This window comes from Camellia sinensis, chromosome 13 (genome assembly GCF_055761805.1).
Source record: "Camellia sinensis isolate YWXY chromosome 13, ASM5576180v1, whole genome shotgun sequence".
Taxonomy (NCBI): domain Eukaryota; kingdom Viridiplantae; phylum Streptophyta; class Magnoliopsida; order Ericales; family Theaceae; genus Camellia; species Camellia sinensis.
The window spans coordinates 115947033-115964359 of record NC_138973.1 but is presented as its reverse complement, the minus strand read 5'-3'; positions in this window follow the sequence as shown (position 1 = coordinate 115964359).

Sequence of the window (17327 nt, the reverse complement as noted above, 5' to 3'; positions counted from 1 at the left end):
TTCGATCAATGGCTCAAGAGTCGGCTGTGCCGACTCCGTAGGAGCAGCGATCTCTTTAGGCTGGTTGGCACCAACAATAGAGCCTCTTGGCTGCTTCCAGCGGCTCTCGCCTTCCTCTTTGCCGCCATCTTCCCGGCGTTTCTTTTCTTAGCGAACTGGGCGAGTGACAGGGATTCGCCTACCATTTATTCAACCTTGTACCCAAGTAAGTTGTCTAGATTGCAGAATCTAGCAACCTCTTCCTAAGCACCTGCCGAATCAGCTCAAGCAGGGGACGACTCTAGATCCAAACATTGCTGATTGGATTCTTTGTCTTCAATGCTCTCGGTGGCCTAATCAACGCCCTGCTACGCTTGCTAGGCACCTTGATCTAGTGTTTTGGCGGTCACTTCGCTGCTTTCGTTGTCTCAATGGTTCCCACATCCCTCAAATCGATGAAACTTTCAAAAACCAAAGCCGTCAGCTGCTGTTCTCCTTTAAGAATAGGAATGTGATCAACAACAGCGAAGGTGGAATAGGATGGGTTGTATCTAAAGAGAATATAAACGGCACAACCTTGCCCTTCAAGGCTTGCTGGTCCAATATATTTGAGAGTAGTCTTGATTTGGGCTAAGACTTCTTCATCTATTGTGGCAATCGGATTTTTTAGATTGTTACCTGCAAGAACGCAAACTATTAACACATTTGTAGCCCAGTAGAATTAAAAACAACTATTAGGTCACTCATCCACTTGGTTTTCCTTTTTGCTTAGGAAATGGGTCTAAACAGTCCTCTTCCGCGCCGAATTCCCAATTTTCACTAAATAGGACCATGACATCGTTTACCCTCTTGCCTGAGTTGGCAAGCATAGTCACCAGTTGGTGATTCGTGTCCTTGGCCCTAAGGAAAAATCGTCATTGTTGCCCAGATGACTTTGCAAGGGCGTAGCAATGCCGAATAGTGGGGATACCCAAATTGATTTGCAATTGACGGTTGAGTGTTATGATAGCCATGATTATTCGGTTTAAGTTGACATTCGGTTATGAAAGAATCAAACCCCAGTATTGAAGAATAGTACGAAGAAATGGGTACAAGGGAAAAGGCACTCTGCCCTCGGCAATGAAAACACTATTGTATTAGTGTTCATCCTCTCTATTTCCATCACTGTGTCTGCAACGAGCACTATTTGAACGTCGTCGGGAACGAAATAATGGTGGCAAAAAGTGTTCGACTTTGCTCTCAAAAAGTAAAACTTTCAGAAAATTTGCCACGGAAGTGTCGAATGACGAATAGACCAAAGGCAAAAAAGGAATGGACCAGTGGTTGGGCAAAATCGAAAAATCAATAGAAAAAACACGAAGGAAATGAAAAAAAGGGTTTAGAGGACTTACATGATTGAAATGAGGAGTGTCTGAGAAAATGAGGGTAGCTGCAGTTGTAGTCAAGTGATAGAAATTGAAAGGGTGGAAGAATAAGTCTTTTCGGAAGTGAAAAGGCAAAGGCGGCGGGTTTTTTTAATCGCAATAAATGGAGCTAAAAGACGAAGGAGGGGCGGGAAGCTCTACATATCCCCATTGGGTCCCATCCATTGTAGCAGGTTTGATAACGTGTCCACTACGTGCACACATTTGTTGGTGCAAAGTATGATTAGTATAGTACAACTATACGAAGTTAGCCCAGTAAGAGCAGAGTGTGAGGACCACTCGGCATACGAGTTGACCCACCATTCGGGAGGCAGTTGTGGGGAACGAGAAAATGATTATCAAGAACGACAAAAAGAGTCCAAGCCCACCTCAGATGTGCTGAATAAAGCCCAAGCCCATTTGAGGTTGGGCTTGCGCCGAGTGTATACAACGACATAGAGAGTACGTCAAGTAGAGAGTACCTGTGCTGAATAAAAGAGCAAAATATGCCGGGTAAGTCGACATGGACCTACCAAGTGGGACTAGTGTGTCTCTTTCAAGGACGTATAGTAGGGGGATGAGCCATGACAGGATGATGATGATGAGAGGCTAAGCTGCATGGAGTGAAGACTGAGGAGGATAATTATATAAAAGGAAAAGGCGGGCTGTAGAAAAATTTATGTGCTAAGAACCAAAAGAAACCTAAATAAACCACCCTTTCTAAAAGAGTCTGACTTGTCTGTTGGAGTGTTAATTCTGCTACCACCGTCCGAAATTTTATTTGTGTTTCAGGTGACTACTGGAAGGACCATTCAAAGGCTTGGTTGGACCAGAGAGGTATTCCATATCCACCTCCACACATAATTATATAAGAATTTGTGAAAAATAAACAAAAATAAAAAGAAAAATGAATGAAATATCAGTTAAATATTTGTCAGTTACTTTTCTTTTCTTTTTATGTTTTACTTCATAATTTTTTTTAAAAAAATTAAATACTTAAAAATTTTCTTACAGTGCAACTTTTGTAACTAATACTACAAAAATTTGTTACTTTCGCAGGATAGAGCGTATGTAATAATGTTTTCCATCTTTCCAAGGCTCCATTTGTTTTGAAACAAAATATTTTATATAAAAAATATTTTTTTGATAAATTAATTTTATACAAAGAAATGTGTTTGTTTTTATTTTTTGGCCTTTTAATTGACATTTGAAAAAAAATATTTGATGGGAGAGAAATTTTGATTCAATAAAAGTGTCATTTATGATTTTTTTTAGTGAGTCAAGGGGCTTGTGTGGTTTGTTTTTGGGAAAGTTGTTTTTGAGAAAGTTGTTTTTGAAAAAAAATTTTGGGGAGAGAGTTTAGAAATTTTTTTGGTTTGTTTGGTTGTATATTTTAGGAGAGTTGTTTTTTTGAGAGTTTGGGATTATTTGATATTTTGAGAGAGTTTGAGTAGATGTGTGTGAGAGAAAAAGTGATTGAGAAGGAGAGAGGAGAGAGGAGAGAGAAAAAGTCATTGATTGATGTGTAAGAGAGAGAATGTGATTTTGAATTTTTTTTGAGAAAAACTCAAACCAAACAATTTTTTAAAATTTTTTTTCTCTAAAACTCATCTCCCAAATGCAAACCAAACATACCTAAGATATTTATTTAAAAATGTCAAATGTGTTGAAAATATAGTGAGTGGGAGTCAATTTTATAAAAATTAACTTACAAAATTTTTAAAAATAAGTAACTTTTAAAAAAATATTGCAAAACATTTTTTTCTAAAAAATATTTTATTTACTTTTTGTTCAACCAAATAACGAAAAATAAGTAAAATATTTTTGATAAAAATATTTAAAAATATTTTACGTTAAAAAAACGAAACCTAATGCAAAATTGTTCATAAGTAAGAATGTAAGAAAAATCGAAAATATTGACCAAATCGATTGAATCAAACTCAACCGGCCATAAGAGTTGTTTGGGGTGTGCTATATAAGCATATATTTTTATTTTTTTTATCTTTTTTGGATCATATCATTTCTCTACTTTTTTGTACATTTTTTTTTGTAAAAAGTCAAAAAATATACATATATATATTATATCCCAAACAACCCCTTTTGTTTTTTTAACAAGAATCGGTCTGTACGATTTTTTTAATTTGATTTTTTAAAATTTTCGGTTCAGTATCGATTTAGACACTAAACCGAAACTGACCGTTTCAACGTATATTGCATATATATGTATATATATAATCTAATAATATAATAATATTAATAAGTATAATAAATTATTAATCTTAATTAATTAACTTTATTATATCTATAACTTAAGTTTGTAAATTCTTATTATATATAATCTTAATTCTAACTCATTGTTCTTGAAATCTTAGGGCCTGTTTGTTAACTATTTTATTTTTAGTTTTCAGTTTATATTTACAAAAATTTAAAAAACTGTTATAAAAACTTGTTTGATAATTTTTTTGGTTCATAAATAGTTGTCTCAATGTATAAATTTGAGGAAAAAACATAAACTTTTTAAACAGAAATTTAAAAATTTGACTAACAAATTTTTTTTCAATTAGTTTTTTTTTCAAATAAATTATTTTTTTCCAATTATGATGTGTATGATCCCATTGTCATAAATAATAAAAAAATAAATATAAATATTTTAGACCTGAACAAAAATATTTTTTAGTTTTTATTTTAAAAAATTTTCAAACATTTTGTTCAAACCAAACGCGTTTACAGTTTATATTTTTCCAAAAATAAACAAAAATTAATTTATAAAATTTTTATAAACATAAACTAAAAACGTAAATGTTACCAAATACTACCTTAATATTTTTAATTTTTTTTATTTCTATTTTTGCTAATCTAGGAATTAAAAAATATTTATTAAATAGATAGACTAAATATATTTGAAGTGCTACAAATAACTAATTTAATATTTTTATATAGATTAATGACTATACTAAAAAGTAGTTCAAATTTTAAAAAGTCCTGGACCGATTAAACCGTATTGAACTGAATCATTTTAAATGGTGTAGTTTGATAAGAAAATGGTCTATATCGATACTAAAAATAATAAGAACGACATTATCAATTCTGTAATAATATTTATCTAAATACCGATCGTACTAAACAAATTACCCCTCAAATAAAGTTGTTTACGGAAATAACAATTTATGATTAAAAAAATGAATAAAGACAAATTTCATTAAATAATACAAGGCATATTCCTAATTAGATACTGAATAATTGCTTAAACAATTCCCAGATCCAAATATATGCCCCGAGTAGTGCGTGGGTCCTCCTAATGCTCACCATTGACTCTCTCTGGACAGTTTACCATACATTGGCACTTTAATACCACCTTTCCTCGGTCACAATCCAATGCTTTACAATTAAATCACAACCGTCGATTTACGTCCTGACCCTCCAAACGATCCACATGGAGTCGCATCAAGATGATCACACAACTTCATACTTGATTATTAACCCCTTGATCTTTGCTTTATGACTAATCATAATCATAATTATAATTATTAATTAAACAAAACTTAGGCCATTAGAGGAACTGATGATAAGCACTGACACCTAAATTAGTATAATTACATACACAATACAAGGTATTGATCAACCTGTGATAAAATAACACATACCATTTTAATATGCTTTTAAGTTATATTAACTTTTTCATTTATATCACATTTCTTCAATTTCAACTTATATTTTACATTTTTTTAAAAAACAATTAAAAAGAAAAAAAAAATTTAGCACATCTGGAACGACCCAGAATATAGTATATATAAATACATGATTTTTACAGTATATTCTACGTAACCCGTACATCATACAAAAATTCAAACCGAAGACCAAAAAAAGGGAGAGAGAGAGAGAGAGAGAGAGGATCGCCGGCAGTCGGAAATAAAATCACCGATCGGACGAGTTCGGGAAGTCGGAAGCGAGCCGGGAGGCGATCGCGGAATGGTACATGACGTCGTGGAACGACGACGTTTCCTTGGTCATCAGCCGGAGCTGCCTGGCCTTCTCTTCTGTGAAGCAGCCCGGCGAGAACCGAGATCTGGCCGACTTCTGGTCCAGATCGGCGGCCGACTTGCTCTCCGACTTCGCCGAAAGATCGGCGTTGGTGCTGTTGGCGGAGTCAATGTAGTCGGGTTCGGAGGACCAGCCGAAGAGTGGGGTCCACCAGTTGGAAGACGTGCTTTTCCGGCTGTGTGTGCCCGGTTTCCGGTGACCTCCGGTGGCGCATGCGCGGACTCCTATCGGCCGGAAAGCTACGAGACTGGTAGCCATTTCTTTGTGTGTATGTATAGGGATATAGATATAGAGAGAGAGAGAATTTGAGAGAGAGAGAGAGACAGAGACAGGTTTTAGAGAGGGAGAGAGAAAGAGAGGTGGTTGGAACAATGGGCGGAGTAAGTACATTTGGGGGTTTAAAAGGAGGAAGGAGGTGGGGGTAGAGAGAAGGGGAATTGGATAAGATTGTACACGTGGCGGTTACATGGTGACGCGTTTTGTGGGTCTACTTTCGCTTTTTTGGTCTCTTTTTACCGTCTAATCCGGTGCTTTGCGTGTACCCTTTTTGTATTGTTTTTATTTGATTGTACCTTTGTGATTTTGTCGGTAATACCCTTAATCATTGGAATTAAATTTCATAAAATGGACCAGACTTAGAAGTATGTTATCTAATTTTCCGGTACCCCTCACTCAATTAATCTCAAATCTAATTAATAAGCTAACGGTAATTACAAGCTTTATTTGTTTTTTTGCAAACCATAATTCATTGTACTTGAATGTTTGACATAAAGAGTATGAAACTTGATTCAATGGAAAGGGAACGATCATATTGTTGGGTGGAGTCTTGACAAGTCTACAAATTACTCATTTGTTATCTTTTTAGATACTGTAATTAATTTTTTTAAATTATTTATGTGTTATAAATTATAAATAGAAACTAAATGATACACTCGAAACAAATAAAATAAAGGAAAATGTCTCGTAGCTCAAGTTTTTTGGCTCAAAAGTGACTCAAATGGCCAAAACGACGTCGTCTTGGTCATTTTTATGTTGTTCTATACTCAAAACGACGTCGTTTTGGCCATTTGAGCCACTTTTGAGCCACAAAATTTGAGTTACGTAGCATTGTCGTAAAATAAAATGAAAAAAATTTAACCTCTACAAGATGCACCAAACAACTTGAATGTTTAGATATGTTACTTTATTGGGATTTTTATTGATAAGTCCAATTTAGAAGTGTTTTAATTCAAGAAGTCTATGAAAGAATTTTTTAACCCATTTAGTCCCATGTATGTATAGTTTTATTCCATAAAGTCCATTTTCTTGATTTATACTATTTTCTTGGACACTTATGCCCTTATATTTAATTTTGATACCCTTATAAATATTTTTCAACGATTAGCAATTTAATGATGTGAATATTCACATTGACATGTTAACATCCACATTGATAAGAGTATAAAATTGGGCCGCGGCCCATGGGTGGCCAAAAACCCGCCCGCAGCACGGGGCGGGCCCTGCCCGGCCCGTTGACAATGTGAATATTCACATTGACATGTTAACATTCACATTGATAGGAGTGTAAAATTAGCCCGCGCCTCGTAGCTGCCCGAAACCCGCCTACGGCCCGTGGACGGGCCCGGCCCGGCCAGTTGACAATGTGAATGTTCACATTGACATGTTAACATTCACATTGATAAGAGTATAAAACTAGACAGCAGCCCAGGGCAGGCTCGACTCGGCCCGGCCCGGCTCGTTAACAATGTGAATATTCACATTGACATGTTAACATTCACATTAATAGGAGTGTAAAATTGGCGCCCGTCTCGTGGCGGCGCGAAACCCGCCCGCGGTCCATGGGCGGCCTGGGGCGGGCCAGGTCCGGCCCGTTGACAATGTGAATATTCACATTGACATGTTAACATTCACATTGATAAGAGTATAAAATTAGCCCGCGGCCCATGGACGGCCAAAAGCCCGCCCGCTGCCCGAGGCAGGCCCGGCCCGGCCCGTTGACAATGTGAATATTCACATTGACATATTAACATTCACATTGATAAGAGTGTAAAATTGGCCCGCAGCCCGTGGACGGCCCGAAGCCCGAGCGCAGCCCGAGGCGGGCTTGGCCCGACCCGTGACAATGTGAATATTCACATTGACATGTTAACATGTACATTGCTAGGAGTGTAAAATTAGCTCGCGCCCCGTGGCTGCCCGAAACCCGTCCACGGCCGGTGGGCGGCCCGGGACGGGCCCGGCCCGGCCTATTGACAATGTGAATATTCACATTAACATGTTAACATTCACATTGATAAGAGTGTACAATTGGCCCGTGACCCGTGGGCAGCCCGAAGCCCGACCTCGGGCCAGGGCGGGCCTGGCCCGTTGGCAATGTGAATATTCACATTAACATGTTAACATTCACATTGATAGGAGTGTAAAATTGTCCCGCAACCCGTGGCCGACTCGAAGCCCGATCGCAGCCCGAGGCGGGCTTGGCCCGACCCGTGACAATGTAAATATTCACATTGACATGTTAATATTCACATTGATAAGAGAGTAAAATTGGCCCGCAGCCCGTGGACGGCCCGAAGCCCGAGCGCAGCCCGAGGCGGGCTTGGCCCGACCCGTGACAATGTGAATATTCACATTGACATGTTAACATGTACATTGCTAGGAGTGTAAAATTAGCCCGCGCCCCGTAGTTGCCCGAAACCCGTCCACGGCCGGTGGGCGGCCTGGGACGGGCCCGGCCCGGCCTATTGACAATGTGAATAGTCACATTAACATGTTAACATTAACATTGATAAGAGTGTACAATTGGCCCGTGACCCGTGGGCAGCCCGAAGCCCGACCTCGAGCCAGGGCAGGCCTGGCCCGTTGGCAATGTGAATATTCACATTAACATGTTAACATTCACATTGATAGGAGTGTAAAATTGGCCCGCAGCCCGTGGGCGACCCGAAGCCCGATCGCAGCCCGAGGCGGGCTTGGTCCGACCCGTGACAATGTAAATATTCACATTGACATGTTAACATTAACATTGATAGGCATGTAAAACTTGTTCGCTGCCCGAAGCTCGCCCGCTGCCCGGGGTAGGCCCGGACCCAAACCCGGGCCACCCCGGGCCCCCCACGGGATTCGAGCCGCCCATGGGACGCGAGTCAATTTTACACTCTTATCAATGTGAATGTTAACATGTCAATGTGAATATTCACATTGTCAACAGGCCGGGCCGGGCTCGCCTCGGGCCGCGGGCGTGTTTCGGGCAGCCACAGGACACGGGCTAATGTTACACTCTTATCAATGTGAATGTTAACATATCAATGTGAATATTCACGTTGTCAACGGGCGGGGGCCGGGCTTCGGGCTGCCCACGGGTCACGGGCTAATTTTACACCATTATCAATGTTAATGTTAATATGTCAATGTGAATATTCACATTGTCAACGAGCCGGGCCGGGCCCGCCCTGGGTAGCGGGCGGGCTTCGGGCTGCCCACGGGCCACGGGCCAATTTTACACTCCTATCAATGTGAATGTTAATATGTCAATGTGAATATTCACATTGTCAATGGGCCGGACCGGGCTCGCCCCGGGCCGCCCATGGGATGCGAGTCAATGTTACACTTTGATCAATGTGAATGTTAATATGTCAATGTGAATATTCACATTGTCAACAGGCCGGGTCGGGCCCGCCCCGGGCCGCCCACGGGCCGTGGGCTAGTTTCGGGCAGCCACGAGGCGCGGGCTAATTTGTTACTCTTATCAATGTGAATGTTAACATGTCAATGTGAATATTTGCATTATCAACGGGTCGGGCCCGGCCCACCTAGGGCAGCCCACGAGCCGCAGGCGGGTTTAGGGCCGGCCATAGGCCGCGGGCTAATTTTACACTCCTATCAATGTGAATGTTAACATGTCAATGTGAATATTCACATTGTCAACGGGCCGGGCCCGCCCCGACCCGGGCCCGGGCTTCGAGCTACCCACGGGTCAAGGGCCAATTTTACACTGTTGTCAATGTTAATGTTAATGTTAATATGTCAATGTGAATATTCATATTGTGAACGGACCGGCCCGGGCCCGCCCCAGGGGACGGGCTGGTTTCGGGCCGCCCACGGGCCGCAGGCCAATTTTACACTCCTATCAATGTGAATGTTAACTTGTCAATGTGAATATTCATATTATCAATGGGTCGGGTCGAGCCTATTTTTTTGGCTTGTGGGCCGGCCTGGCCCGGACCGACTCGAATTTTTTTGAGCACCCACGAGGATCGACATGAGCCGGGCCCCTACACATTGACGATATAAACATTTATATTGACGGTGTGAACATTCACATTAAGGGTATTTTGGTAATTATGTCACTCATAGGACTTATTGAAACATAAGAAAATAATGTGAACTAAATGGAACATAAGTAGATGAAAAGGGTATTTTGGTCTTCTTATCTCAAGTTGGACCTAATAGAATAGTAAAAAAGAATATGGGTTGAATGGAATAAAACTCTTAAAAAATAAATTTATCAAAAAAGCTCCCTACTTTATTTCTTTGTAGAATAAGGTTTTGTCCTTTCTTTTTTGCAAAATTGATCATTTTTTAACTTTTATATTCAGGGAATCAACTAATTTTTGTCGTATTATGTTTTTTTTTGGTTGGCAAATTTCATCAGTTCAATTTTTTTTTTTTAAGGTTCCCTACAGTAATGACCCTAGAAAAAAAAAATAAAAGAGTATATTTTTACAAAAAAAATACACTTATATAATTTAACCGAATAAGACCATAAGGTTGGACCAAACCAAACTTAAATCTTTTGAGGTATGATAGTGAGTTTAACACTTACAGGAATCTTTTTAATTAATATTTTTCTGAGTACGAATATCTATTTTTCTAGTTAAAAAAAAGACTTTTGAGTAAAAATGTCAAGAATAGAAGCTAAAGAGGTTGGGGAGAGTGGATATGTCTGGTAGGATTTATTTTTAATTTATTTCATCTTTTAGTTTAATTTAAATTATTTTGATGTATTTGGTTCAGTTTAATAATACAGCTTATACTTTTTTGTAAGTCAAAAACTAACTTATTCTTTAAGTGGGGGAGGAAAAACTTAATTTATAAGTCAAAAATCAGCTTATATTCACAATTATAAGGTATAAACTGTTAAGGTATGAGTTATAATCACTTTCTCACAGAACTACCAAATAGGGTCAGTGTCACTAAGTGGCAAGAGAAGGGCGCGCTCAGAGAAGGTAGGGCCAAACCAAATCTTATATGAGATAAGTCATACAAAAGAATTGTTAGCATGGTGCGTAAATCTTGATAACTGGATTAATATTAATGATCAATTTAGTAGGAGATTAAGGACTCATTTTACAAGTGATTTTTTTAGTTAAAAAGTTAAAAAGTTATTAAAAAAGTCAAAAAATCAACAACTTATACTAAAAAGTCAAAGATTTCCTTTTCTCTCTACTTTTTGCACATCTTTTCGTAAAAAGTCAAAAAGTCATCTCAAACATAATCCAGTGTGTGTGGTTTGAGTTTTCTGGATTAAGTTTTTTGAAAACTGACTTTTTTGGTTTTCATGTTTTTTTTTTGCTAGGGCAAATTACATATACCTCCCTCGAGGTTTAGCTAAATTACAGATACCCCTGAGGTTTCGAAAATTACAAATACCCCCTGAGGTTTATATTTTTATAACAAATTACCCCCTAAGGTTTATATTTTCATAACAATTTGCCCCCTAATTTGTTATGCAAATAGTACCTTCAGGGGGTATTTGTAATTTCTCAAACCTCAGGGGGTATCTGTAATTTTGCTAAACCTCGAGGGGGTATATGTAATTTGCCCTTTTTGCTTTTAGTGAATATTTTTTAAATTTTAAACATTTTTTTTTACTTTTTTAGATGCACCTTACTTGGATGTATCTAAAAAGTAAAAAATTTGTAAAAAAATATTTTAAAAAATTAATAAATACATAAAAATATAAAAAATGTACTGAATTCTTGTAATTTTTTGTATTTTTGGTATTTAGTGAATTTTTAAAAGATTTTTTTTACAATTTGTTAGGTCCCTATGTTGTCAAATCCGGAGACAAAACCTTGTGTTGATTCAAAAGTATTTTTTTTGTATTTTTGTACTGTCCGCTCGAGCGGAGACTGTTGAGCTCGAGCGTAGATTGGCAGGTCTCAGTAGTTTGTCAGGGCAAGCAACAAATACTGGTGGGTGTGATTTTACGCTCGAGCGGAAACTCCTACGCTCGAGCGCATCTCAGTTTCTTCGCATGCAGTTTTTGGTCAGTCCGCTCGAGCGGGCTGTTGTGAGCTCGAGCGGAGATCGCGGATCCAGTTTTCTATTTAAAGCTGCTAAGGGTGTTTTTGTGAAGTACGTTTTCCTAGATCTGATCAAAACAAACTAGGGTTGTGTTTAAAGTCTTCTTTGGAGATTTTTGATCGTTTTCCTTGATGTTCTTAAGAGAGTTCTGAACTTATGCATTGAAATTCATACATCAAGGAGGTTGCTTCTTAAGTTTCAAGTGAGTTCTCTTCGGTGGATTCCGAAGATCAAAGCGTAGGATCCAAAAGGAGTTTGAGTCTACGCAGTCGTTAATTCGACAAGTGAAGTTGTGGTGTGGAATCAACTTCAGAATCAATTCCGTGACGAAGGTGTGGTGAAAAGAGTTACAGAAGATTCAGAGACAAATTGACTAGGGTTGGGTAATTTGTTGATTTCTTTGTAATCTTTTCGTTCTTCAGTAGTGGATTGATAGTGGCGGTTCGCCCGTGGTTTTTGATTACAATTGAAGGTTCTTCAATTGTGGTTTTTTCCACGTAAAAAATCGTTTGTGTTGATTTATTGTTTATTCTCAAAAACAAACAAACTAAAATCACTCTCGTAAGTGTTTGATGATTTTAGGTTGAGTGTTTTGAATTTATTGGGTTTGGAATTAGTTAATCTTGATCTAATCACAAATCACGTAGGATTTTCAATTGGTATCAGAGCGGGTCACTCTTTGTTTTTTTTTTTTTAAAAAACTATAGGAGTGTGATTTTGTGTGATTAGTATCATGGATTCTATTCGTGAAGGTAACTCCACTCATAGACCCCCATTACTTGACGGTACAAACTATTCTTATTGGAAAGCTCGTATGAGAGCATTTTTAAAATCCATCGATGAGAAAGTTTGGCACTCCGTAATCTTTGGGTGGAGTGAACCTACAATCACCGTTGATGGGATTGATATTCCTAAACCCCTTGATAAATGGGACACAATCGATTACCAGAATTCGAGTTGGAACAGCAAAGCTCTAAACTCCCTCTTCTGCTCTGTCACACCTGAAGAATTCCGTCGAATCTGCACGTGTGAAATAGCAAAAGAGGCGTGGGATATTCTTGAAACGATTCACGAAGGTACCACCTCTGTTAAAAGGGCAAAACTTCAACGTCTCACGTCCGCCTTTGAAACCCTTTTTATGCGCGACGATGAGACGTTCGATGAATTTTATGCAAAACTCAGTGATATCGTGAATTCCTGTTTCACTCTCGGTGAAAAAATCCCGGAAGCAAAAGTTGTTGGAAAAATTTTGAGGTCCCTTCCCGAGAGGTTCCAACCAAAGGTGACAGCCATTGAGGAGGCTCAGAATGTTGATACCCTCAAGCTCGATCAATTGGTTGGAAATTTGCAGACTTATGAAGCCCACCAAATTTCTAAGAAAAAGCAAAAAGAAAATATGGCTTTCACGAGTGCCCATGAGACTGCAAAACCTCCGGAGACTGAATTTGATTTAGAGTCTGAAATGACGGCTATGCTTACAAAACAGTTTAAAATTTTTTTGAAAAAGAAGCCGAATTTCAGAGCCCCTATTTCAAAAGATAAGAGTAGTGACAAACCCAAAACTGTTCCACCAAAATTTGCTCAAACTACTGAAAAAAAGATTGTAAGGGGACCAGGGGTCAAGTGTTATGAGTGTCAAGGGTTTGGTCACATTGCCCTTGAATGCCCTTCGAAAAAGAATCGAAAGAAAGTCTACACTGTAACTTGGGATGATGAAAGCGGGTCGGAGCAAGAACCCGAAGAATCTGAATCTGGAGAAGACGGGGATAGTGCTTTTATGGCTTTTTGGTCCACTTTCACTCAAACTCTTCCAAAGCCAGCGGAGTTAGCTCATGGTCAGAACTTGCATCATGCTCCTACTTTTGATGGGAGTAACTACCTGTTTTGGAAAATCAGAATGAGGGCTTTTCTGAGAGCCTTTGATCCTGAAGGTTGGCAGGCCATTGAAGAAGATACAGAAAGTGTTGACAGTCCGAGCAATCTGAGAGCCCTTAGCACTATTCGTAGAGTAATTTATGCTGAAGAACAGCAACGGGTTGTTCGTTGCACAAAGGCCAAAGAGGCATGGGAAATTTTGAGCCAATTCCATGAAAGAGGAAACTCACATTCACCACCATCCAGTGACTTTTCAGTCTTAGTTGCAAGATTGGAGGGGGCAAAGGAGAATGAAGAGCAAAAAGAGGATGATGAAACATCTGAGGATAATGAGGAGATCAATGGCGATGAACTACAACAAGCCTACGAAAAGCTGTACGAGGAATCCTTGAATTTGTCCAAACTCAACGACAAACTCTCTCTCAAGCTCAAGACATGTGAGAGTGAGAATGTCAGGCTGAAAGGAGAACTTGTAGCAGCAAAGCAGAATATCGTCAAGATCTCGAGTGACAGGCAAGACTTATGTGGAAAATTACTATCCTCTGAAACTGAAAGGAATGAACTTCTGAAGGTGTATTCCACATATGAAGAAAAGCTTGAAAGTCTTGAGCTGTCACAAGCCAGATTGGAAAAGAGAGTCTGTCAAAAGGATGAAGAGCTTCGGGTTGCTAGAGCCACTATTGCCATGTGGAACAAAGGTTCAAAATCTTTAGAAGACATCCTCGGGTCTCAACAAATGGGTTGCGACAAAAGCGGGTTAGGCTATGGTGCAACAGCACACAAGGGACAGGCCTCTACTTCACATGACAAGAAGACTCAAGCAAAGGGAAAATTGAAGGTAGACCAGGCTGATCTCTCTCTCCGTCTACCGAAAGCTGGTAAAATCAACAAAAAGGAGGTAAAACCGGTTTTTATTTGTCATCACTGTGGTAGGTATGGCCACATTCGTCCTTACTGTTTTGAACTTCTTGGTAAGGTGTCTCAAAAGGGTAGAAATTCTAATACTTTTTGGGTTAGGAGACAACCTTACATGTCTAGGGTGAACACCAAGACTAAAAAGATTTGGATTAGAAAAGAGGATTTGACTTGTTTTGTTGCTCACACTGCTCTAAAAGCACGTGATTCACACATGTGGTATCTTGATAGTGGGTGTTCTCGTCATATGTCCGGTAATAAATCCTACTTCACCTCCCTTGAAAAATATGAAGGAGGAATTGTTACCTTTGGAGATGGCGGCACTTCGAGAGTCATTGGTAAGGGCTCTATAAGTGTTGCTGGTCTTCCCAAGCTAGATAATGTTCTACTAGTTGATGGTCTTAAAGCAAATCTTTTAAGCATTAGTCAAATGTGTGATTCCCATCATGAAGTATTGTTTTCTAAAAATAAATGTGAAATTTTGGATAAAAAGGGAAATACTGTCTTACATGGGGTTCGCACATCTGATAACTGCTATGGGATTGTTACTACTAATAATCTCACTTGTCACTCTGCCATCATTAGTAACATTGACTTGTGGCATCAAAGATTAGGTCACATGAATTTCAATGACCTAACTAAGATAGCCAACAAGGAGCTTGTGAGGGGAATACCTAAACTAGGTAAGAATTTGAGCCATGTGTGTGGACCATGTCAGCTTGGCAAGCAAACCCGTGCTCCTCATAAAAGGGTGAACAGCTTTACAACCAAACGTCCTCTTGAATTAGTTCACATGGATTTAATGGGTCCTACTCGCACTGAAAGCATCGGAGGTAAAAGATACATTTTTTTAACTGTTGATGATTTTACTCGATTTTCGTGGGTAAATTTTTTAAGGGAAAAATCTGATACGTTTGATGCTTTCCAGGCCTTAGTCCCTAAAATCCAAAATGAACAGGGTGTTTCCATTGGGCGTATCATAAGAATCCGAACCGATCATGGTCGTGAATTTGAAAATAGTTCGTTTTCGGATTTTTGTGATATGCATGGAATCAAGCATGAATTTTCTGCCCCTATTACTCCACAACAAAATGGAGTTGTTGAGAGGAAGAACAGGGTTGTTCAAGAAATGGCTAGGGTCATGCTCCTTAGTAAGAAACTTCCTCCTAAGTTTTGGGCTGAAGCCTTAAATACTGCTGTGTATGTCATAAATCGCGTATATTTAAGGCCCGGCACTTTACAAACTCCATATGAATTGTGGAAGGGTTTGAAACCTAATGTAAAATACTTCAAAACTTTTGGGAGTAAGTGTTACATCTTCAAAGATAGAGAGCCTTTGGGCAAATTTGACTCCCGAAGTGATGAAGGTATTTTTCTAGGGTATTCAACCACCAGTAGGGCGTTTAGAGTCTATAACCTGCGAACTTCATCCTTAATGGAATCTATCAATGTGGTTATAGATGACACAGGTGCACCTACTCCAGCAACAAATGAGGATGATAATGATGAGTCGCCAATCGTGGATACGGAATCACAAAATCAAGGAAAAGGTGCGGACCCATCACAAGAAATGGTTACAGAACCATCTTCACAGGTAAGGTCAAGTCCAAAGAATGCTCCAAGGGACATCACTCCTATTGCCCCTGTCACCGCAAGTCCTGAGCTTAAACCATCAGCTAGGGTGAAACTAAATCATCCAGCTCAACAGGTGATTGGAAGTGTCTCGGATCGAATCAAAACCCGAAGACAGATTCGGGATGAGGTATCACATATGTGTTATGTTTCTTTAATTGAACCTAAAAATTTTAAAGAGGCCTTGCTAGATGATAGTTGGGTCAATGCTATGCATGAAGAATTAGGTCAATTTGAACGTAACAAGGTTTGGACTCTAGTTCCCAGACCTAGAGACATGAATGTGATAGGTACCAAGTGGATCTTTAAAAATAAATCTGATGTGAATGGTACAGTTGTTAGGAACAAAGCTAGGTTGGTTGCTCAAGGCTACACACAAGTAGAGGGTGTTGACTATGATGAGACGTTTGCCCCAGTTGCACGTCTCGAATCTATTCGTATTTTGCTTGGTGTTGCATGTTTTCTTGGCTTTAAATTGTTTCAAATGGATGTGAAAAGTGCCTTTTTGAATGGGTACTTGAGAGAAGAGGCATATGTTGAGCAACCAAAAGGGTTTGAGGACCCTAAATGTCCTAATCATGTCTACAAGTTAGACAAGGCTTTGTATGGATTGAAACAAGCCCCTCGAGCTTGGTATGATAGACTTACTACATTTCTTCTTGACAATGATTTTCAAAGGGGTAGTGTGGATAAGACTTTATTTGTGAAACATACTAAGTCTCATATTCATGTTGCTCAGATTTATGTTGATGATATTGTGTTTGGATCCACTGCTGAACATCTTGTGAAATATTTTTCGGATTGCATGACACATGAGTTTGAGATGAGCATGATGGGAGAGTTGTCTTATTTTTTGGGTCTTCAAATTAAACAGTCTCCTACAGGTATATTTGTATCTCAGTCTAAGTATGCGAAAAATCTTGTGTCTAAGTTTGGTCTTGAGTCTGCCAAACATGCACGCACTCCCATGAGCACCAGTCTTCACCTCTCCAAAGATTCCTCTGGTATTGATGTTGATCCTACCCTTTATAGGAGTATGATAGGGAGTCTTTTGTATCTCACAGCCAGTCGTCCTGATATTTCTTTCAGTGTCGGTGTTTGTGCTCGTTACCAAGCCAGTCCTAAAGAGTCTCACCTTCTTGCGGTAAAACGCATCATCTAGTATGTAAATGG